Source organism: Vigna umbellata, chromosome 4 (assembly GCF_029865625.1).
Source record: "Vigna umbellata cultivar VRB3 chromosome 4, Vumbellata_1.0, whole genome shotgun sequence".
NCBI lineage: Eukaryota > Viridiplantae > Streptophyta > Magnoliopsida > Fabales > Fabaceae > Vigna > Vigna umbellata.
In genome coordinates, this window is record NC_142168.1 from 8,251,244 (window position 1) to 8,267,004 (window position 15,761).

Consider the following 15,761-nt stretch of genomic DNA (forward strand, 5'->3'; position numbering starts at 1 on the left):
AGTTTACTTATAGAGGAGCAATGCACTTCTTTGCCCTCTTCATCTCATCATAATTACTTAAATGCCAGCACTAAAGTACAATTTGTCCCACGTTAAGTTAAATGTTTAATCCTTCTTTTGCTCCCTTTAACATTATAACTGTATAATTCTGTCTCAAAACATGACAAACGTGTGATTTCAGTTCCTCTAATTCTAAAATTTGAGGCTGAGAATTTAAGTGTGAATATCAATATAGATGAAATATTATGTAAAAAAAAATCTATAAATTCATTATTTTGAGATTTTGAATATTTTATATAAATCAGGTTCATGTCCCATTTGATATATTTGATGTAATGTTTTTTCAGCGATTCATTCCTTAAAAAAACCACCTAGTTATCAGAGTTTTAGTTTCCACTCATATCATAATTATAATATGTAATACCAAAATAGTATACTTTTAATATTGAATTATTTGAATCGATAAAACTAAAATCACTTAAAAAAATAGTGAAAAAATAAGATTAATTAAAGATGAAGTATATTAATTTGTAAGTTTGATTATTTGATAGATTTGTGATGGTTCTTTGGCGTGGTCTTTAGTGTTAATGATGTGGATGATTGAAGTGTAATTAGTGTTGAAATTGTGGTGTAGAGGGCCAATTTGACGTAGCAATAGCCAATGGTGTGGTTCTTTGTTGGATTTGTGTGTCATTTTTATTTAACAAAAAGGGGATAAAGAAGAAGTCAAAGTCCTTGCAAAGTCGTGAAACCACACATTTTGTATTCAATTGAATCTCTTTCCTCGTTTTTTCGAGACGACTTGAGCAACGCGTACCAAGAGTCAATGGTGACTTACACAGTCAACGTAGCCATCTTCACATTAATTTTTTGGTGCCTTCGTTTTATTTTATGTGAATTATAGGGTGCTTCATCATGCACCTCCTGTTTTTCTTCCTGCACCCCCCATAAAAGTGATAATCCTCACACTACCATTCATAAAAAATATAATAAAATTTGTTACACTTCATTGTTTTATATTTTTCGGATTAGAGGTTTCAGAAGATACTTTTTTAATTTGGAAAATATTTTTCAAAACATTCAATTTAAAATATATGAAATTTTTTTTGAATGAGAGCTTTGGAAGGTATTTTAGGATTTGAAATTACTTTTAAAAAATATTTTATTTTTGTACTGTATGACATAGGTCGGCCACAAAAATAATGAAGGCGGATAACTTAGTCTTTAAGTAACTTTAAGTATAATTTTTAATCAAATTTATTGGTAAGTCCTACTTATTAAATGATTGACCGTAATTACGATTTTGCTAATCATAAATTCATCTCAATTCTATAAATACAAGTTAAAGGTAAGAAGATGGGTGATTGTATTTATTGTGAACTTAATATTTTACTATGATCCTGATTGGTTAGATTACTGACTTGAGTGTTTGAGTGTCTTTGACATCTACCTGCCTATACGGTTTGGAATTCGGACATTGCGAAAGTGGAAGGAAACTAACTAAAAACATCCAATATAATATAAACAAGGAGAAAGTGTGAATGAGTGTTTTGTGACTTCATTAACCTTACACTTAAAACAATTTCAAAAATATTTTTATATTTCAACACCCAATTTAGATATAAAAAAAAATTTCCAAACACCTATCTAATTGTTTTTTCATATTCTATATAATGATTATTTTGAAAGATATTTCTAAATATGAAAATACGTCTTAGAACACACATTTTGGAATGCAAAAAAATTATGAAACAAGTGTTCTAGAATGTATTTCGGATTCAAAAATAACTTTTAGAATATCTGTTTTGAAAACTTTTTTCGTATTTTAGGATGTACTTTTGAGTCTGAAATATAATATTTTATTTGAAACAAGTGTTCTGGACAGTATTTTGTAGATCCTGAAATACTTCTCGAAACACTTTTGAACAAAATGAGAGTATTTTTGCGTGATGATGTAAGAGAGGTAGGTGCAAGATGCAGATGGACAAAGGGTTGGAAGAGAAAAAATTAGGATTGACTTAAGGGTAAAACGTGTATTTTATAAATTAAGGAGATGCATAAAAACAAATAATGGGGTGTAGGAAGTAGGAGCGTGATTTCTTGATGATAGTCCATTTCCATGATTAAAAGATGCCCATTTCTTTTAAAATTATATACATGATAATGTTTTTATATTGTCATATAGATTACTGAAATTATTATGTTATTTCGTGAATCTTTTTTACCAAGATGATAAACACAAAAGAAAGATGTCTTTCAAAAGGAACTTTTAAAGACTAGCATTAAGATTATTTTTATTAATATACAATATTAATAAAAAAAGCATACAAAAGTTTCACTGTCCAAAAACTATAAAAATATTAAATTATGCATATACAAATAATATTTAAAATATATACAAATAAATTAAAATAATAAAAGGAAATTAACAGTTTATTTTAGTTAATGCTTTAAAAATTTAACCAACTATGTATTAGATGGATGACCGGTTAAATTGGATAAATGAATTGTAAATAACATAAATATCAATGTGTATGTATATAAATTATTTATTATTTATACTATTGGAAACACATGAACTATATTTGTGTCCTTTTTTTTATTGTAGACAGATAATTTAATTTTTAAAAAATTTACTGAACTTAAGTAAATAGTAATCTCAAAAAAATTAAAATGGTAAAAGAATTATTTTCATATAAAAATAATTAAATTTAAATTAACGCTACTTTTAAATAGTAAAAATGGAAATGTAATTGTTTTCGTTTTAATAATGATTATTTAAAAAGTAAATTTGAAAAACAAATGTATAAAAAAAATCCTTTTTTTTAATATATAAGTATAAATAATAGTTAATTGTGATAATTTGAGAGTGAACAAGTGTGATCTTAAATAGTCTTATAACTATATTTTAATATTTAATTGATATCATAAATTCATCAAATAATAAATAATTTTATGATAAAATCTGAGACAAAATTTGTGTTGAGATATTAGTCAAAATTACAATCTAAATTTGAGAAACTAAGTATTCTACCGTAATAACATTCCTTATTTGATAAAAATAAAATTTTTCCGCAAAAAGACATCCTTTCAATAATTTTATAAACGTATTTTTCAAATCTAAACTTGATTTTTTATAAAAAAAATTAATAATATTTAAAAAAAATATCTTTCCAAATTTTAGGTTAAGATTATCTCATCTTTAAGATTAAATATATTTTAATGTTTAAAAGATATGTTTTCAAGTTTTTTAAAGATAAAATTCTTCTTAAAAGACATTTTTTCAAAATTCAATTTAATTTTCTCATTTTTTTAAAGAAAACAAATACAAATCAAAATAAGATAAAACAATCTTAAAATAACTATGACTGTGATTGGTAAAAAAAATTGACCCATTAATTTTTTTTCCCATGTAATCGACATTTTATTCATATCTTTTTGGTGTATTATATATAATATTTCATGAATCAATACATACAAAAATGGACATCATGAAATAATTGTAGTTTAATGAAGTAATTAAGGAGTTTAGGTAAGATTCTATAATATTGGTGTTAAAAACATATTGGTAATCATAAACATTAAGATTTAAGTGTGAGTTGAAGTTTTAAAAATGAGAAAATTAAATAGTGTATAAAATAAAAAATTCATAAATTTATTATTTTAAGGTTTTAAATTGAAAGTATATCTCATATTAAACTTATGTTTCATTAGTGTTATGTTTCACCAATAAATTTTTTTCTTAATAAACCTATCATAAAAAATTTAAATTGCTATAAAGCTTTATTAGATTTGTTGTATATTTAAGGAAATTTTCAACATATTTACACTCATCTTCGTCATATCATTTACACACAAATTAATATATTGTGACAAATATTGAAGAAAAAATATTAACATTAGGTAATGATTCCAACCAAGAAAATAATTTAAAAACAAGTAATGATTACATTCAACATTTTTTTTAGATTATACTTGACTAAAAAGAAATAGTATATGCAAAGCCCATTTTCTTTTTAAAAACAAAACCAAAAACCCTTTTCTTTTATAACTCAAGTTAGCAACACTAACCCTTTAATGTTCTGAAAATAACATATTAATTCAATCACCAATCAACCACTTGCAGAAAAAATTAATGACACTTAATATTATAATCCATGACTAAATTACACTCACTGCAATTTAAAAGAAAAAGTACATATTTAGTTGTTATTTTGAAAAGATACAATTCTTGATAATGTAATTACCTTAGCATCCTTTTTATAGTTATCTTTAGATCTTAACACTAAAAAGAAAATATACGATTATTTACTTATTTTCAAAAGTTCAGTTTTCGAGATTACCAATTTATAACTATTGTAATTCAAAAAATAGATATTTTAAGTACATTTTTAAAAAGGTAATTATGTATATATTTACATTTATTTTTAAAAGATACATTATTTTCAATAGATGTAGTTTCTAAAAAATACACTTCTTTGTTTCATACATATTCATACTTAAACAGTGTTATGTTTTAAAATTTGCATTCATTTTTAAAAGATACATTTTTTGAAACGAATTTTTTTGTATTTATCTTTATATAACCTTAATAATATTTTCATTTTCAAATACATATATTTAGTTATTTTTTAAAAAATTATAATTATTTATCTATCTTCTATATAATTTCATTAATTTTTTTATACCTCTTCAGTTCAAATTATCAATATTTCTATTTTAAAAAGGATATATGTTTTCAAATATTTTCTGAGATGGTATTTTTCAGAAGAAAAAAAGAATTTTTAATTTTCAATTAAGTTTTGTCATTTCTTTACGAAACTAAATACAGATCAAAGTGCACAATGATTACTAAAAATATTAAACTTACCTAAGTGTAATTCAAATTTGATTTTCATGAAATAAATCGAATATATCTTTTTATATCAAGTATAATATTTCATAAATCGATGCATACATAGAGAGACAAGATAACTTACCATTCAATCAACCACTTATCCATAAAATTAATCAATCACTAAACAATATGACACTCAACATTATAATGTGTCATTCTAATTAAAAAACAATGCACTTATTTTGTTATTATTTTGGAAAGACACATTTTAAAAAAAATCCAACCTTATCTTTCTATATCTTGACATTAAAAAAATGCACTCATTTATTTATTTGAAAGAATTCAGTCTTTTAAAAATAATTACGTATTTATTTTACAGCTTAAGAATATTATAATTCAAAAATATTTATTTTTAAACACAATCTTAATACCAACATTAAACCACACCGTGATCTATTTATCTTTATATATCTTCATCGTTTAACTTTAAAAAATACACTTATTTAAGTATTTTCAATAGATGCAGTTTCTAAACAATACCTTATTTATTTTATATATCTTTACCGTTAATAAACTGTTACAGCCATTTTTAAAAGATGAATTTTTTAAAACGAAATTTTTTCTATTTATCTTATTTGGTTATTATTTTAGCAAGATACATTTTAAAAAAATATATTTACCTTATCTTTCTATATCTTTTTATCTTGTATCTTTGTTAATTACCCTTTTTAGTCTTTTCAATTGTATATTCTGTTTTTCCTTTGAGTTCTCTGAATAAGGTGTTTTTTCATCTTCCCTGTTCTCTCTGTTTCTCTTTTCTCTCTTTTTCTGGTTTCCGTGTGAATGTTCTCTCTGTTTTTATTTTCTTTCTTTTTTCTTGTTTTCTGTTTCAATGTTATCTGTGTTTCTATTATCTCTCTTTTTCTGGTTTTCTGTTTCAATGTTCTCTCTGTTTCTATTTTCTTTCTTTTTCTGGTTTTCTGTTTCAATGTTATCTGTGTTTCTATTTTCTCTCTTTTTCTGGTTTTCTGTTTCAATGTTCTCTCTGTTTCTATTTTCTTTCTTTTTCTGGTTTTCTGTGTCAATGTTCTATCTGTTTCTATTTTCTCTCTTTTTCTGGTTTTCTGTTCGATCTCTCTGTTTCTCTTTTTTCTCTTTTTTGGTTTTCTGTTTTAATATGTCTGATAACTCTGATACGGTATTAGTTTTCCAAATAACTTGTGCATCGTTGTTTTCAGGGTTCTTTCTCTTCTTTTCACCATGGCTTCTGTTGTTTCCACTCGGTTGGATTGGATGATCCTCTCTTCATTCATTACGGCGATCGTCTCAGTGAAAGTCTTGGTTCTACCACTTTAAAAGGTGCACTCATTTTCTTGTTTTTGAAAAAAATCCAGTTTTGAAAAAGATAATTACGTGTTGATTTTACAGCTTAAGCATATTATAATTAAAAACATAGTTATTTTTAAACTCAATCTCTTAAAACGATAATTATCTATTTATTTTCGTATATCTTTATATATTAACATTAAACAACACCGGTTATTTCTTTATATTTTCTAAAAGAATAATTATATGTTAATTTTATATATCTTCATAATTTAACTTTTTTAAAAATACACTTATTTACTTATTTGATATAAATATAGTTTTTAAAAATGCACTTATTTATTTTATACATCATGTTTAAACCTAATAGTGTTATTTTAATATTTTTTTAGAGACATATTGTTAATTTCTATAATGTTTCTTTATTGTGCAACACCATGTTATCATGTTATTGAAAGTATTAAAATACAATATCAAGTTGATTTGTGACATCATTCCTTTTAATTATGAGAAGGCAACAACTTTAATACTTTCAATAACATGGTTTTGCAAGATGAAAATATTTAGAACTTTATAAAAATCACATTAGTCGATTTTAAGCTTAACTTAAGCATACAAAATCAACATTACAAACTAGTTTTATATGAGTTAAACTTAACACTTCTTCAAAGATACATTGTGTGATGTTTAAAATGTTTTTCCATTATGTAACACCATATCATTCAAATTATTAAACATGTTGTCTTCTAATTGTATGAACAATTGATGTCTCACATTAACCTCATTTTTGTTCAATATTCTTATTCTTATTCTCTTCTCCAATTTTTCTCATTATTGATACTTTAGTTTTATAATAAAAATGTTCTATTATGATTCCTAGAATAAACTAAATTATCTTTTTTTGTTTTGTTGCATTTATCTGTGTTCCAAAAACCACCATATTTCTTTGGAAGAAGAACCATGTCTCTTCAATATCTTAAAGTTGGAAGATTCAATGAACATAATTCGTTTTACAAGAGAATAAAATGGTGATTTTTGGAAATTAGTGAAATACAAAAAAATAAAGGTACCAATTTACTTTAGGTTACGAATAATAATAAAACATTGTTATTATAAAATTAAAGTATAAAGAAAGGGAAAAATCGAAAAAAAGATAAAAGTAACAATACAAGACCATGTTAATTTATGGCATCACTTGTTCCTATCGTGAGAAGAAAAAAACTTTAATACTTTTAATGATATGGTGTTGCATGATGAAATTATTTAGAACTTTATGAAAATCACACAATGTGTTTATGAAAAAATATTTTGATATTATATTAAGAAGTTGACTTTCAACCTAACTCAACTGTATGAAATCAACCTTAATAATTAGTTTATATGAGTTAAACTTAACACTTTTTCAAAGACACATTGGGTGATGTTTATAATGTTTTTCATCATGTAACATTATGTCGCTAACAGTATTAAACATGTTGTCTTCTAATTTTAGGAATAAGTGATGCCTCACACAACCTCATCTTGTTCAATATTCTTATTCTTATTCTCTTCTTCAATTTGTCCCATTCTTGATATTTTAGTCTTATAATAACAACATTATACTATTGCTTCTATCCTAAACTAAATTACCTTTTTCCAAAAAAAGGTATAAAATTGAAGTATAAAGAAAGAGAGAAATTGAAAAAGAGGATAAAAGTAAGAATACAAGATCATGTTAATTTGTGGCATCACTTGTTCCTACCGTGAGAAGAAAATAACTTTAATACTTTCAATAATACAGTAATGCACGATGAAATTATTTAGAACTTTATGAAAATCACACAATATGTCTATGAAAAAATATTTTGATATCATATTAAGAAGTTGACTTTCAACTTAACTCGATGGTATGAAATCAACCTTAAAAACTAGTTTTATATGAGTTAAACTTAACACTTTTTCAGACACATTGTGTGATGTTTATAACATTTTTCATCATGTAACACTATGCTATTGAAAGTATTAAACATGTCTTCTAATTTTAAGAACAAGAGATGCCTCACATCAACCTTATCTTGTTCAATATTCTTATTCATATTCTCTTCTTCAATTTGTCCCATTCTTAATACTTTAGTCTTAATAACAATGTTCTACTATTGCTCTTATCCTATACTAACTTACCATTTTTTTGTTCCATTTTAATGGTCTCCAAAACCATTATATTTCCCTGGAAGAAGAATCATGTCTCTTGAATCTCTCAAATTTGGAAGATTAGAATGACATAATTCTTTTTATAAGGGAATGACATGGTGATTTTTGAAACACAGTGAAATGCAACAAAATAGAAAAGCTAATTTACTTTAGGTTAGGAATAATAATGGAACATTTTTATTATAAAATTGAAGTATAAAGAAAAAGAAACATTGAAAAAAAAAGGATAAGAATAAGAATACAAGATCAATTCATTTGTGGCAACACTTGTACCTACAATGAGAAGACAACAACTTTAATACATTCAATGATATGGTGTTACACGATGAAAATATTTAGAAGTTTATGGAGATCACACAATGTGTCTATAAAAAAAATGTTTTGATATCATATTAAGAAGTTGACTTTCAACCTAACTCAATTATATGAAATCAACCTTAAAAATTAGTTTTATGAGTTGAACTTAACATTTTTTCAGAGACAAATTTCGTGATGTTTATAACGTTTTTCCATCATGTAACAATATGCCATTGAAATTATTAAACATGTTGTCTTCTTACTCTTATCTCTTCTTCAATTTGTCTCATTCTTGATACTTTAGTCTTATAATCATAACGTTCCACTATTGTTTCTAACCTAAACTAAATTACTTTATTTTTTGTTTTGTTGCATTTTAATGCTCTCCATAAACCATTATATTTTCTTGGAAGAAGAACCACATCTCTCGAATCTCTCAAATTTGGAAGATTAGAGAGACAATTCTTTTTATAAGGGAACGATGATTTTTGATAAACTGTGAAATGCAACAAAATAGAAAAACCAACTTCCTTTAGGTTAGGATTAATAATGGAACATTTTTATTATAAAATTGAAGTATAGAGAAAAAGAGACATTGAAAAAAAGGATAAGAATAAAAATACAAGATCAAGTTATTAGTGGAATCACTTGTACCTATAATGAGAAGACAACAACTTTAATATTTTCAATTATATGGTGTTACACGATGAAAATATTTAGAAGTTTATGGAGATCACACAATGTGTCTATGAAAAAATGTTTTGATATCATATTAAGAGGTTGACTTTCAACCTAACTCAATTGTATGAAATCAACCTTAAAAACTAGTTTTATAAGTTAAACTTAACACTTTTTCAAAGATACATTGCGTAATGTTTATAACGTTTTTCATCATGTAACACTATGTCACTGAAAGTATTAAACATGTTGTCTTCCAATTTTAGGAATAAGTAATGCCTCACATCAACCTCATATTATTTAATATTCTTATTTTTATTCTCTTCTTCAATTTGTCCCATTCTTGATACTTTAGTCTTAATAACAATGTTCTACTATTGCTCTTATCTTATACTAACTTACCATTTTTTTGTTGCATTTTAATGCTCTCCAAAAACCATTATATTTCCCTGGAAGAAGAACCATGTCTCCCGAATCTCTCAAATTTGGAAGATTAGAGTGACATAATACTTTTTATAAGAGAATGACATGATGATTTTTGAAAAACAGTGAAATGCAACAAAATAGAAAAGTTAATTTACTTTAGGTTAGGAATAATAATGGAACATTTTTATTATAAAATTGAAGTATAAAGAAAAAGAAACGTTGCAAAAAGAATAAGAATAAGAATACAAGATCAATTCATTTATGGCAACACTTGTACCTACACTGAGAAGACAACAACTTTAATACTTTCAATGATATGGTGGTACACGATGAAAATATTTAGAAGTTTATGGAGATCACACAATGTGTCTATAAAAAAAATGTTTCGATATCATATTAAGAAGTTGACTTTCAACCTAACTCAATTATATGAAATCAACCTTAAAAATTAGTTTTATGAGTTGAACTTAACATTTTTTCAGAGACACATTTCGTGATGTTTATAACGTTTTTCATCATGTAACACTATGCCATTGAAAGTATTAAACATGTTGTCTTGTAAATTTAGGAACAAGTGATGCCTCACATCAACCTCATATTGTTCAATATTCTTATTCTTATCTCTTCTTCAATTTGTCCCATTCTTGATACTTTAGTCTTATAATCACAACATTCCACTACTGTTGCTAACCTAAACTAAATTACCTTTGTTTGTTTTGTTGCATTTTAATGCTCTCCAAAAACCATTATATTTTTCCTGGAAAAAGAACCACATCTTTCGAATCTCTCGAATTTGGAAGATTAAAGTGACACAATTCTTTTTATAAGGGAATGATGATTTTTAAAAAACATTGAAATGCAACAAAATAGAAAAACCAATTTCCTTTATGTTAGGAATAATAATGGAACATTTTTATTATAAAATTGAAGTATAGAGAAAAAGAGACATTGAAAGAAAGGATAAGAATAAAAATACAAGATCAAGTTATTAGTGGCATTTCTTATACCTATAATGAGAAGACAACAAATTTAATACTTTCAATTATATGGTGTTACACAATGAAAATATTTAGAAGTTTATGGTGATCACACAATGTGTCTATGAAAAAATGTTTTGATATCATATTAAAAAGTTGACTTTCAACCTAACTCAATTGTATGAAATCAACCTTAAAAATTTGTTTTATATGTGTTAAACTTAACACTTTTTTAGAGACACATTGCGTGATGTTTATAACGTTTTTCATCATGTAACACTGTTCTATTGAAAGGATTAAACATGTTGTCTTCTATATTTAGGAATAAGTGATGCCTCACATCAACCTCATATTGTTCAATATTCTTATTTTTATCTCTTCTTCAATTTGTCTCATTCCTGATACTTTAGTCTTATAATCACAACGTTCCACTATTGTTCCTAACCTAAACTAAATTACCTTTTTTTTGTTGCATTTTAATGCTCTCCAAAAACCATTATATTTTCCTAGAAGAAGAACCACATCTCTCGAATCTCTCAAATTTGGAAGATCAGAGTGATAGTTCTTTTTACAGGGGAATGACATGGTGATTTTTGGAAAATAATGAAATGCAACAAAATAGAAAAGCCAATTTACTTTAGGTTAGGAATAATAATTTAATGTTTTTATTATAAATTGAAGTATAAAGAAAAAGAAACATTGAAAAAGAGGATAAGAATAAGAATACAAGATCAAGTTATTTGTGGCATCACTTGTACCTACAATGAGAAGACAACAACTTTAATACTTTCAATATATGGTGTTGCACGATGAAAATATTTAGAACTTTATGGAGATCGCACAATGTGTCAATGAAAAAATGTTTTGATATCATATTAGGAAGTTGACTTTAAGTCTAACTCAATGTACAAAATCAACCTTACGAACTAGTTTTACGCAAATTAAACTTAACACTTTTTCAGAGACACATTGCATGATGTTTATAATGTTTTTCAATTTTCGTCATATAGCACTATGTCATTGAAAGTATTAAACATGTTGTCTTCTAATTATAGGAATAAGTGATGCCTCACATCAACCTAATCTTGTTCAATATTTTTATTCTTGTTCTCTTCTTAAATTTGTCTCATTCTTGATCTTTTAGTCTTATAATAACAATGTTCTATTATTGTTTATAACATAAATTGAATTATTTTTTTATTTTGTTGTGTTTCATTTCTCTCCAAAAACCAACATATTTCTCTAGAAGAAGAACCATTTCCCTGAAAGAAAAACCATGTCTCTTGAATCTCTCAAATTTGAAGATTTGAGGGACAATTCCTTTTACAAAGGATTGCATGGTGATTTTTGGAAAATAGCGAATGGAACAAAATAGAAGAGCCAATTTACTTTAGGTTATGAATAATAATGAAACATTATTATTATTATAAAATTGAAGTATAAAGAAGTAGAGAAATAGAAAAAGATTATAAGAACCAGAATACAAGATCAAGTTGATTTGTGGCATCACTTGTTCATATAGTGAGAAGAAAACAAATTTAATACTTTCATTGATATGGTGTTGCTGTTACCAATGACGAACATTGGTATCTTGAAGTTGTTATAGTTTTGATAATGTTACAAGCTAAAGAATTGAAGAGTCTTGTTGTATTTACATTAAAAACATTTTGTAGAAATAATTGTATAGGAATAACTTTGATAATGTAAGAGCACTTAGAAGTTTTCCATTTTAGAGAAACCTTATGCAGATAATCGATTATTTGGTGTAATAATTGATTATCACGAGCCAAAATAGAAAAGATTGCTCGCGCAAATAATTGATTATTTCACTGAATAATCAATTATCAAGTCTTGTGAATAGAAGAAGTTTGCGCTTAGGTTGAAATAGTTTTCTTCAAGTTGATTGAGTAGGTTCTTTCGTCGTTTCTCAAAGGAAGGTGTTCTCTGTCTTTAATCTTTATTTGATTTGATTGTAATCTGTGAACTATATTTTAGTGGAAAAGGTTAATCACGGTTTATAGTGATTAATGACTGGACGTAGAATCTTTTGATTCGAACCAGGATAAAATACTTTGTGTGATTTTCTCTATCCCTGCACTTTTAGTTTACCAACTGTTTTATACAAGTTTTAAAAGAAAATCACAATTTTTAAAAGAACCAATTCACCCCTCCCTTCTTGGCTATTGACCGTAATACGCTATTTTAAAACCATTCCGCTGCGCGATACCAGTTTTCAACAGTTGCACGATGAAAATATTTAGAACTTTATGGAGATCACAAAATGTGTCTATGAAAAAATGTTTTGATATCATATTAAAAAGTTAACTTTAAACCTAACTCAATCATACAAAATTAACCTTACAAACAAGTTTTAAACGAGTTAAACTTAACACCTTTTCAAAGATACATTGTGTGATGTTTATAATGTTTTTCACCTTTCATCATGTAACACCATTGAAAGAATTAAACATGTTGTCCTGTAATCTTAGGAACAAGTGATGCCTTACATTAACCTCATCTTGTTCAATATTCTCTTTCTTATTCGCTTCTTTTCTTGATACTTTAGTCTTATAATAAAAATGTTTAATTATTGTTCCTAACCTAAACTAAATTATTTATTTTGTTTGTATTTAACTGTTTTCAAAAAATCACCATATTTTCAAAACAGAAGAACCATTTCTCTCGAATTTCTCAAATTTGGAAGATTAGGGAGACATATTTCTTTTACCGAGGAATGACATGGTGAATTTTCAAAATCAATGAAATGCAACAAAATAGGAGAGACAATTACTTTAGATTAGTTATAATAATGGAACATTGTTATTATAAAATTGAAGTATTAAAAAGGGGGAGAAATTGAAAAAGAGGATAAGAATAAAAATAGAGGATCAGGTTGATTTGGGGCATTACTTATTCCCACACGCTCAGAAGACAACAACTTCAATACTATGGTGCTGCACGATGAAAATATTTGAAACTTAATTCGGATCAAACATTGTGTCTATTAAATTTTTTTTTATATTATATTAAGAAATTAAATTAATCCTAACTCAATCTTATAAAATCAACTTTACAAAATAGTTTTATAAGAATTAAACTTAACACATTTGTTTTATAAGAATTAAACTTAACACATTGCATTATGTTTATAATTTTTTCATCTTTCACCGGGTAATACAAAACCTCGTTAGGGACCACTCTCAACTCTGGTTTATTACCAAGAGTTCACTACAAGGCATCTCAGGGTTCTAACTCCACTTATAATGACCCATTCAATGACGCACTCAAACCTTACAAACCCTTAGTCCTATCAAAAATCAAGCATAAATTATCCAAACAAAACTGCTAACAACACAACCAGCCAATAATAGTGTATTGAAGCGTTAAATTGAGATATCATCAATCCATACATACAAGACAACAACATAAGTTATTTCACCCAAGGATAATGCCAAAACAACAACGGTAGATGCTCAACTCAAATGATCATGAATACAAAACAACATTTTAAGTAGGAAATAAACTCAAATATGGCAGTGCAACAACACTCGGTCGGTAACCACCCAGTAATACAGCAATTCAGATGCAAACCAATCCAAAATCACCCCAATACAACATCATAAATTAACTAATATTTCTTGGCAGATTTAGTGCAGCAACGAAGAGTATTAACGTAGATATAACAGTCCATGTATTGCATAACATCAAGAGTTTCAAGCATGCAGAGCGGAGTAATAATTTAATACAGTCAGGCATCATATAACTATTAAACAGGCAGCAAACCACTCGCATGCAAGCTCAATATTTTCTTTTGACTCAAACATCAATTTCAGCCTACATTGATGCATGTAAACATCATGGCAGTAGAGTCAATCATCTCCAAATATTACAGTTCATTCAATTACAGGATATATCATCAATACAATGAAGCATTAGAATCATACAATAATAACCAACCAACATTCAAATGCATTAACTTACCTCTACATCAAGTTTAACATAGATGAAATTATAAAATGTAGATTAATATATCATTTTTTGGTCAATTTAGAATATATTCATGCCTAAACATGATAACGAAAAAGACAATACCTAAAATCCAATACCACCGAGACAGGGCCTGATTCCAGTTCATAATATAATACCAAATAATAGAAAACTTGTTCATCAGCTGCACATAATAGTATCATAACAGTAATCAAATAAACAATATTTTTACCCATGTCAACGACAGGAATCAAATCATGCATCAAAGCAAAATTAAACATACGAAATTAGCTCCCCCAAACCTTGATTGGTTCTAGCTCCTCCCACGGCCAAACCCTCAACACCTAAGGTTCTCCATCTTCTATCGCTCTTGCAGTGAAACGCTTGCCCACTACGCTTTCTCTTTTCTCACAACCCTCTTCACGGTAACTCTTCTTTCTTCTCCTCTCTTTCATTCTACCTCACTCTCAAGGAATCGTGCCCCCCACGCCTACCACCAAAACCTCTATCTCTCTTTCCTATTACGGCTCTCAATCACTGTTGTTTCCCCCTCCCAAATCGTGCACGGGGGAATTGGCGTTGAAGGCTCTCTTCTTCTCTCTCTTGTGCCATGCTCACTCCTTATCGTCCCCAAACTCTAATCCTGCGAAAGAGCAAAATAAAAAGAAAAGAGATGTGCGCGGTCCAAAAAGATAAAATAGAATAAGGCTTCTCTCGATCCAGCAAAAGATAATAAAAAAATAAAATAAATCCCATTTAAACCACATGGTACTTGTGAAAACTAAGGACTATGTTAATCAAACTCACAATACATATCATCGCTATTAACCCATTTTTTAAGAAATCATAAGAGATTTTTTTTTATATTTTATATATCTTTCTCCTTTATCTATCAATAATAGCATCCATTTCATTATCATTATTTTCATTGCACCGTTTGAAATAATTGCATCTTTTAAAATATTTATTTCTATTCTATTCAAAAAATCCAACCAAAAAAACATATTAACAAGAAACACTCATTATCAGAAAAACAATATACC

The 15,761-nt window shown here is 26.7% G+C and overlaps 1 long non-coding RNA gene across 1 annotated transcript; it reads right to left on the reverse strand.

Annotated features, from left to right (window-relative positions):
- Positions 1-14,731: 14,731 nt before the first annotated feature.
- Positions 14,732-15,515, reverse strand: LOC148199174 (uncharacterized). Its single transcript, XR_015785773.1, has 2 exons — positions 15,021-15,515; positions 14,732-14,902 (listed from the first exon to the last, which is right to left on the reverse strand). It is a non-coding gene; the product is annotated as an uncharacterized LOC148199174 (long non-coding RNA).
- Positions 15,516-15,761: the final 246 nt, after the last annotated feature.